The sequence below is a fragment of the Brachyhypopomus gauderio genome, unplaced genomic scaffold (genome assembly GCF_052324685.1).
Source record: "Brachyhypopomus gauderio isolate BG-103 unplaced genomic scaffold, BGAUD_0.2 sc37, whole genome shotgun sequence".
NCBI lineage: Eukaryota > Metazoa > Chordata > Actinopteri > Gymnotiformes > Hypopomidae > Brachyhypopomus > Brachyhypopomus gauderio.
Window position 1 is genome coordinate 314,165 of NW_027506867.1, and position 7,791 is coordinate 321,955.

The following is a 7,791-nucleotide window of genomic DNA, read 5'->3' on the forward strand; positions in this document are numbered from 1 at the left end:
CGCCCGTATATGGCTAATCCTTTTATGGCTTGCACAAGGGGGGGGTTATTGCTCCTGCCTGTGACTGCTGTGACTGGCGGATTCAAGTGTCAGTCATTACATGACCGCTGACATCACTCACATCGCCCTTTACGGATGTAGGAGGGTTTTAGGACGGCATTAGATCCGTTTCACCTCGGACAAACACGGAAATACACTTTGACGGCCGCTAGCTAGCGAGCTAGCGTCTACTCACCTACATGGCGATGGTGAAGGTATGTTGATGATCGATGACTAATAGAATGTTATTTTGCAATATTGATCACTATAATAGCGGGCGATCACAGATAGGGTCGCGAATTTCGCGATGGTCCCGTGTAGTTAGTTCGCTAGCTAGCAGCTAGCTAGCATCTGGCTAGCTAGCGTCTACTGATGAACCTGTGTTGATTTCCTGAGGGGTTTATGAAAAATATAAACGATCGATGACTAAATGCAATATCGATCACTATAATAGCGGGCGATCACAGATAGGGTCGCGAATTTCGCGATGGTCCCGTGTAGTTAGTTCGCTAGCTAGCAGCTAGCTAGCATCTGGCTAGCTAGCGTCTACTGATGAACCTGTGTTGATTTCCTGAGGGGTTTATGAAAAATATAAACGATCGATGACTAAATGCAATATCGATCACTATAATAGCGGGCGATCACAGATAGGGTCGCGAATTTCGCGATGGTGTACTGTAGTCCTGTTTGTAGTTCTATGTAGCATCTAGCTAGCTAGCGTCTACTGATGACCCCCATATTGTAGGCCTGAGGAGAGACTCGTGACCGATGACCCGATGACCTACGACCTCAGGAAACATATCGCCCTTTGCGGAAGTTTTGGCCGCTTTTTGACGCCTGAGGTAAACAAACCGGTTTTGCTCAGTAGTTTACTACTACTACTACTAGCCCTTACTACTACTACATAGCGGTTATGAACCTATGTTGATTTCCTGAAGGGTTTTATGAAAAGTATAACAGATCGAAGGCTAAATGAATGTTATTTTGCAATATTGCTCACTATAATAGCGGACGATCGCAGATCGGCTCGCGATGTGTTACTAGCTGTCTAGCTAGCCTCCTGGCTAGCTGGCTGGCTAGCTAGAAACTGCTTCTGTGCAAAATTCGTAATTTATTCTTTATAAAATTATTTTTACTTATTTTTTTATTATTTCGTATTTGTCTTTTGCCTATATGCTTGCTTTGTAGATGTGAAAGTATAGTATATAATAATCTAGATGAGTGGATATGGTTTTGGCTATGCTGATTTAGCCTGTAGTTCAGGAGTTTGATGGGAGTTTCGTAGTTTGGTGTACACATTTTTGTACTTGTATACTACTATATATATTACATGTTTCACTATTTTTGTGAAGCAAACCCTTGAGCAAACATATTTCAAGCAACAATATTATTGATCTTTTAGTAAATGTGTAATTTCATATAAAATATGAAAAATTTTGAAAATATGCCTCATATTTCCAGGTTTAGGACCATATTATTTATTTATGCAATACTCTAAGTCAATGTAACCTCATTAGGAAGAGAGCTGAGATTGTTCTGAACATTTTGATATGAGACATGTGGGTAAAATGCTATAATTAAGTATGTTTAGAGACACATTTATGTAACCATGCTTAAACAGCAAAAATGCCCATAGTGTATGTCTGTGTCTCTCTCTGTTCAATAAAAACAAGTTGCTGTGCGCAATTGGCTGCCGCTTCTCGCCGGTGTGTGATTGGTTGTCTGAGAGGTAGCTGTCTTAACAATTGTAAAGCGCCTTGGGTATCGTGAAAAGGCACTATATAAATTGAAACATTCATTCATTTATAAAAAAAATTAGACATACTTCATTCACAAATTCTCTTCCCTGATCAGAGAGTATTCTATTTGGACAACCATGTCTATATAAAATTGAGCAAATATTTCGTCCCACTTCAGCTGTTGATTTTGTCTTTATTGGGAAAGCTTCAACCCATTTGGAAAAGTAATCTGTGGCTGTCAGGATATACTGGAAGCCATCGGCAGTTTTTGGAAGCGGTCCTGTCCAATCAATGCCAATGAGCTCCCAGACAGCAGATACCTATAAATTTAAAACATACATGTTTTATTTTACATTTCAACATTTTTCTTAAAAGCTGTTGTATATTATAGAGATACCACTGGACATTTACTTTTATACACTCCAATGGCTGGGCACCAGTCAAAGGTTTTCCAGTTCGCTGGCACTGATCACATTCCAAGACCATTAAGAAAGTCACTGTTAATATTTATGCAGATTTATCAACAGCTCAAAACACACAAGAACGCACTTCAACACATACCCAGTTGTCAAGATCAATGGTCATGCCAAGCCAGTAAAATCTGGAGCACACTGCAGCTCGAGTTTTCAGGATGCCTGAATGTCCTCCAATCGGAGAGGCGTGAAATTCCTGAAAGCTTTCTTGCCTCTTCTTTGGATTTTATGGCTTTTCTACTTTTAAAGAAAAGCTGTCCTTCTGCATTGAATATTCATTAACATTCATTAAAGTCGTATAATAATTAAAGAGCTACCTTACCAAGACACTGGCTACATTTAAACAAATAAATGCTCACCCTTTTCAGTAAATTTGGAAGCATACCTCCTCAAATGTAATTTTTGGGAGTTATTATACCCAGATGGGTATGATCCCTGAGAGAGGAAGTTGAATACCTCATCCCACCTGTTCTCCATAGCTATATATGGATAGGGAGAGAGAAGAGATGGGATAACTTTTATAATTTTATTTGGATGTAAAATGGTACATTTCATAGTACATCTCTATTATATATAGAGTACTGAGTATAATGTGCTATATATCTTATCTTTTGTTTGTTTTTAAGGCATGGATTACAGTGAAGTAGAGAGCATGGAAAGAAATCTCTTAAATTTTGCGCTGACCATTCTGAACATTCTAGAAAAGTGGAGGCACCACCACGAATTTGCCTCATGAAATCCTGCCTCATGTCATCTTTGCAAAGCCAGTATGTAAAACATTTACATGTTTATAGGTCAAAATGACAATAGAAACAAATGACAAGCCTGTGGGTCTGCGCATGTGCAAAACCGCAAACGAGCACAACTCGATGCTAAGCACAACTCGACAGAACACCGTCTGTCAGGGGAGGTCAGTGTGAGAGCCTGTGCTACAGGTCCATGAAGAAGGAGTCACCACACAGTTTACGAGTAGGGAGGAGGAAGTGTAGGGCTAAAGCAGGGGTTTCATATTTCAGTCCTGTGTCCACAACACTGCACAGTTTAGCATTAAATTATTTTTAATTTTATACAACTGTATTGTTCTAAAATTGGAATAACATTGAGCTGTTGGTATCCTGGAGCTGAGCTTGAAACTCTATGGCAGTGTTTCTCAGTCCTGTTCCTAACTGCTCCACACAGTTTTAAATATTCCACGATTCAACTCACTAAGTATTGAATGTACATGATCTAGCTCCAACTGCTTATCAAACAAACGGTTTATTAAGTCACTAGTGAAGTGGATTATGTGTGTTGAGCTATGTGAATTACCACAAGTAGGATTAAGAGACACTGCTCTAGGAATGAATATATTGGCAAAACAGAGTCCCCAGAGTCAGTCCTGTCAACACTATACTTTGCAGTTTTTTTGTGTTCCTCCAATATGACAGTTTTTTACTTAGTTAATGAGCTGAATCTGGTATTATAAATGAGGAAAAGCACTAAAATATGCATGACATGGGGTCTCAGTGACTGGGTTGGAGTCTCTGTTTGTCGTTAAGTTCAGATGTTCACTGTTTTTGACTAACAAAAGTTAAGGGGTTTGTTGACAGGTTAGACCACATATGTCAAAGTCAAGGCCCGCGGGCCAGATCCGGCCCGTGAATTGATTATCTATGGCCCCCTGGATGATATTTAATTACTATTAGAACCGGCCCGCAGGACACAGCCACCCGATGGTGTTTTGCACGCACAAACACTACATTCCCCACAATGCAACGGTAGCCCGCAAAGTCACTGTAGCGCACACAAGCGGCGAGGGTCCGCGCAGCGAAAATGACGTAATCGCAGTGGTTTCACCTGTGCGCTCTGTCGATTCGTGAGGTCGTGCACCTCTCGAATTTTGCAACTTTGCGCGCACCAGCACATTAAACTTAATTAAGTTAAATATTTATACATATATTCGAAATGATTCGTTTTTTATTCACATTATTTAATGGTTGTTTATTTTCAAAACGCCCAATCTTAACGTCTTCACGTTCTCTCATGTTTCGTCCTGGAATTACAAGAGGCTCGTATTTGTTAACGCAATACAAGAGAACTGGGGTGAGTTTCCCAAAACGTTCTTAGCACTAAGTACTTCGTAACCTCGTTCTTATGTACGAGGTTAAGAAGTACTTAGTGCTAAGAACGTTTTGGGAAACTCACTCCTGTTCAGTCAGACAGATATTTGTTGTGAAACGAAGTAGTTACAATTTCAAGCATTTTCAAGTACTTAGCCTAAATTCCAGCACTTTTCAAACCTTTATTACTTTATTCAGTGGCGCAAAAAGGGGGCATGCAGCGTATGCGACGCATAGGGGCGCTGCACTAGAGGGGGCGCCAAATCGATGAGATATAATACTTAATTTGTGTCCATCTTACGTTCGCCACCCCCCCCCCCCCTCCCCCCGTCAACAACTTTCGTTCGTTCCGATAGTATGTTTGCATACACCTCAGAAAGTAAGTAATTGCACCCCTGACTTTATTCATTTAATGTACAGGACATGTTTTCTTTGAAGGAAGTTTGTTTTTATCTGTTTGCTTGCTGAAAAATGTTTTCACTTGAAATTACTGACAGATCCATAAGAAAATATTGCTTTATTCATTTAAGCATTAAATAATATACACTGTGTTAGGTCTTGGTTCAATAGGCTATGTGCAATCATTTCAATATGTTTTAATAAACATTGAACCAGTCCGGCCCTCTGCTTGTAGCAAATTTGGTTTTTTGGCCCTCTGTGTATTTGACTTTGACATCCCTGGGTTAGACAGATATACATGTCTCAGGATTATGTATAACTTGAGCATTATTTTAATGTCAGTGATAGCCTATCCATGTTCTGTATGCAAAATCTATTGTCATAAAATAAGCAAACGGGTCCAGGTTCCATTCTTGGGGTTCTTATGCCATGCACATTTTTTTTCTCCATTTTAAAACACTTTTTTTACTCGGCCCCACCCACATTGATCTTAATTTGCTAAATAGGTCAATCAGGTTTTAGAAAAGGTAAAACACAACGTGTGATATAGGATCCCCAGGACTGGTATACGGAACCCCTGAATTAAACAAAGTCATTACTAATTTTGCTTACCCTCTTACAGATTGGACTTTCTGATTCAACTCCTGTTGTGCTGAGACACGCATGCTGTTCACATGTCGCAGACACTGCCCTATGCAAACGTATAGTGGCTTTGCTTTTTCAAACTGCACATTTTTCTCAGCTCAGTGTGCCAGTTGTTCCCCCTGTGCACAGCTGTACTGAAACTGAACAGTGCTGGCACAAACCTTGGACAATCGTAAGTTTATAATAATCACACTAGATGAATGATCTAATTTAATGCACTTCTTCTTTCGGCTATTCTCTTTCAGGGGTCACCACAGCGGATCAAACTCCTCCATCTGGCCCTGTCCTGAGTGTCATCCACTGACACCCCAGCCACTCTGATATCCTCTACCACTGCATCCATAAACCTCCTCTTAGGTCAAGAACTCCACTGCTGTCTCTCCCAAACATTTCCATGCCTCCACTGGAATATCATCAGGTCCAACTGCCTTACCACACTTCATTCTCTGAATTGCAGCCCTTACTTCCTCCTTGCTCACCTGAGGCACTTCCTGATTCACAACCTCTACCTCTTCTAACCTTCTTTCCCTTTCATTCTCTTGATTCATCAGCTCCTCAAAATACTCATTTCACCTTCCCAAGACACTCTCCTCACCAGACAACACATTTCCATCTTTATCCTTTATCATCCTAACCTGCTGCACATCCTGCCCATCACAGTTTCTCTGTCTGGCCAATCTGTACAGATCCTTTTCCCCTTCCTTAGTGTCCAACTTCTCACACAGCTTGCTATATGCCTTCTCTTTAGCTTCTGCCACTGCTCTCTTTGCCTTGCGACACATCTCCTTGTACCTCTGTCTACTTTCTTCATCTCGCTGAAAATCCCAATTCTTTTTAGCCAACCGCTTTCCTCTCAAACTTTCCTGAACTTCCTCATTCCACCACCACGACTCCTTGTCTATCTTCCTCTGTCCTGAGGTCAAGTACCTTCCTAGCCACATCCCTCACTGCATTTGAAGTTTCATCCCAGGTATCCAGAACACCACCACCATTACCCAGTACCTGCCTCACCTCATCCCTGAATTTTACACCACAGTCCTCATCCTTTAACTTCCACCACCTGATCTTAGGTTCCGCTCTCACTCTCTTCCTCTTCTTCACCTCCAACATCATCCTACATATCACCATCCTATGCTGTTTAGCTACGCTCTCCCCGGGTAACACCTTGCAATCACTAACCTCTTTCAGGTTTCGTCTCCTACAGAGGATATAGTCGACCTGTGTGCATCTTCCACCACTCTTATGTTACCCTGTGCATGTAACCCATGTAGCCTATCTGTTGACCTGGTGTGCTAAACCTTAAGCACATTCTCTGCCTTACACTCATTTAGAAATTCTAAAACACACTTTTTGCAAAACATTAAACACAGTTGTTCACATAAGACATTCAAACATTCAAAACTGAAAATCATGTGTTTCTTTTGGAAAACACTGCCACGCAACTGCTACACTCACCTACCAAAATCCATACCCAGTCCTCCTCACACGTTACAACACTTGAGCTATGTATGTTTAAATCAATAGTGGTTTAAATTGATGTCCACACATTCAGTCTGTATTGTCTATCTTTTTGCAGGCTTCTACCCAAGACGATTGCATGCAAGCACCTACAAGCACCTGGGAGATGGTCTGACTTGCCAGTGGATGTACTGATGCCGGGGTTGGATGTGCCATTGCCACAAGAGGACGTGCTGATGCTCCTACCTGAGGCCCAACATCTACACCGAAGGGACTGTGGGAACTAGAACCATAAATGTAGAACCACCTTTTGTCCACAAATACGGACTTGTGCCAACAGGCTGCCCAATGGAGGATGGGTTCCCTTTTCAGTCTTGGTCCTCCCAAGGTTTTCTTCCTAATTTTTTATTTATTTATTTAAACTTTATTTTACCAGGGAAAAATCCCATTAAGAACCTCTTTTTCAAGGGAGCCCTGGCCAAGATGCAACAACAGCAATACAGTTACAGCCAACAAATAAAATTACAAAGTTAATTAAAACAGGTGCATGTGAGGGAGGCTGTCTCTCCCTCACTTCCTAATCCCCACCATCATCGTGGGTTTTTCCTCGCCACTGTTGCCTTTGGCTTGCTCATTATGGATCTGGAGCCATACGATTGTAAAGCTGCTTTGTGACAACATGTGTTGTAAAAAGTGCTATATAAATAAATTTGACTTTATGATCACAGTGTACCCTTCTTCTGATGGCTACTTCCAGCAGGATAACTCGCCATGTTATAATTCATGATTCATCTCAGACAGATTTATTGAACACAACAATGAGTTCCCTGTACTCCAGTGGCCTACATAGTCAGATCTCAATCCAATAGAGCACCTTTGGGATGTGGTGGAACGGGTGTAGCCGACAAATCTGCAGCAACTGCGTAGCAATCACATGAT

At 41.2% G+C, this 7,791-nt stretch overlaps 1 long non-coding RNA gene across 1 annotated transcript; it reads left to right on the top strand.

The window, feature by feature from the left end:
• Nucleotides 1–53: 53 nt before the first annotated feature.
• Nucleotides 54–7,577, top strand: LOC143485586 (uncharacterized). The gene is made up of 3 exons (XR_013122944.1): nt 54–254; nt 785–881; nt 5,640–7,577. It is a non-coding gene; the product is annotated as an uncharacterized LOC143485586 (long non-coding RNA).
• The last annotated feature ends 214 nt before the right edge of the window (nt 7,578–7,791 follow it).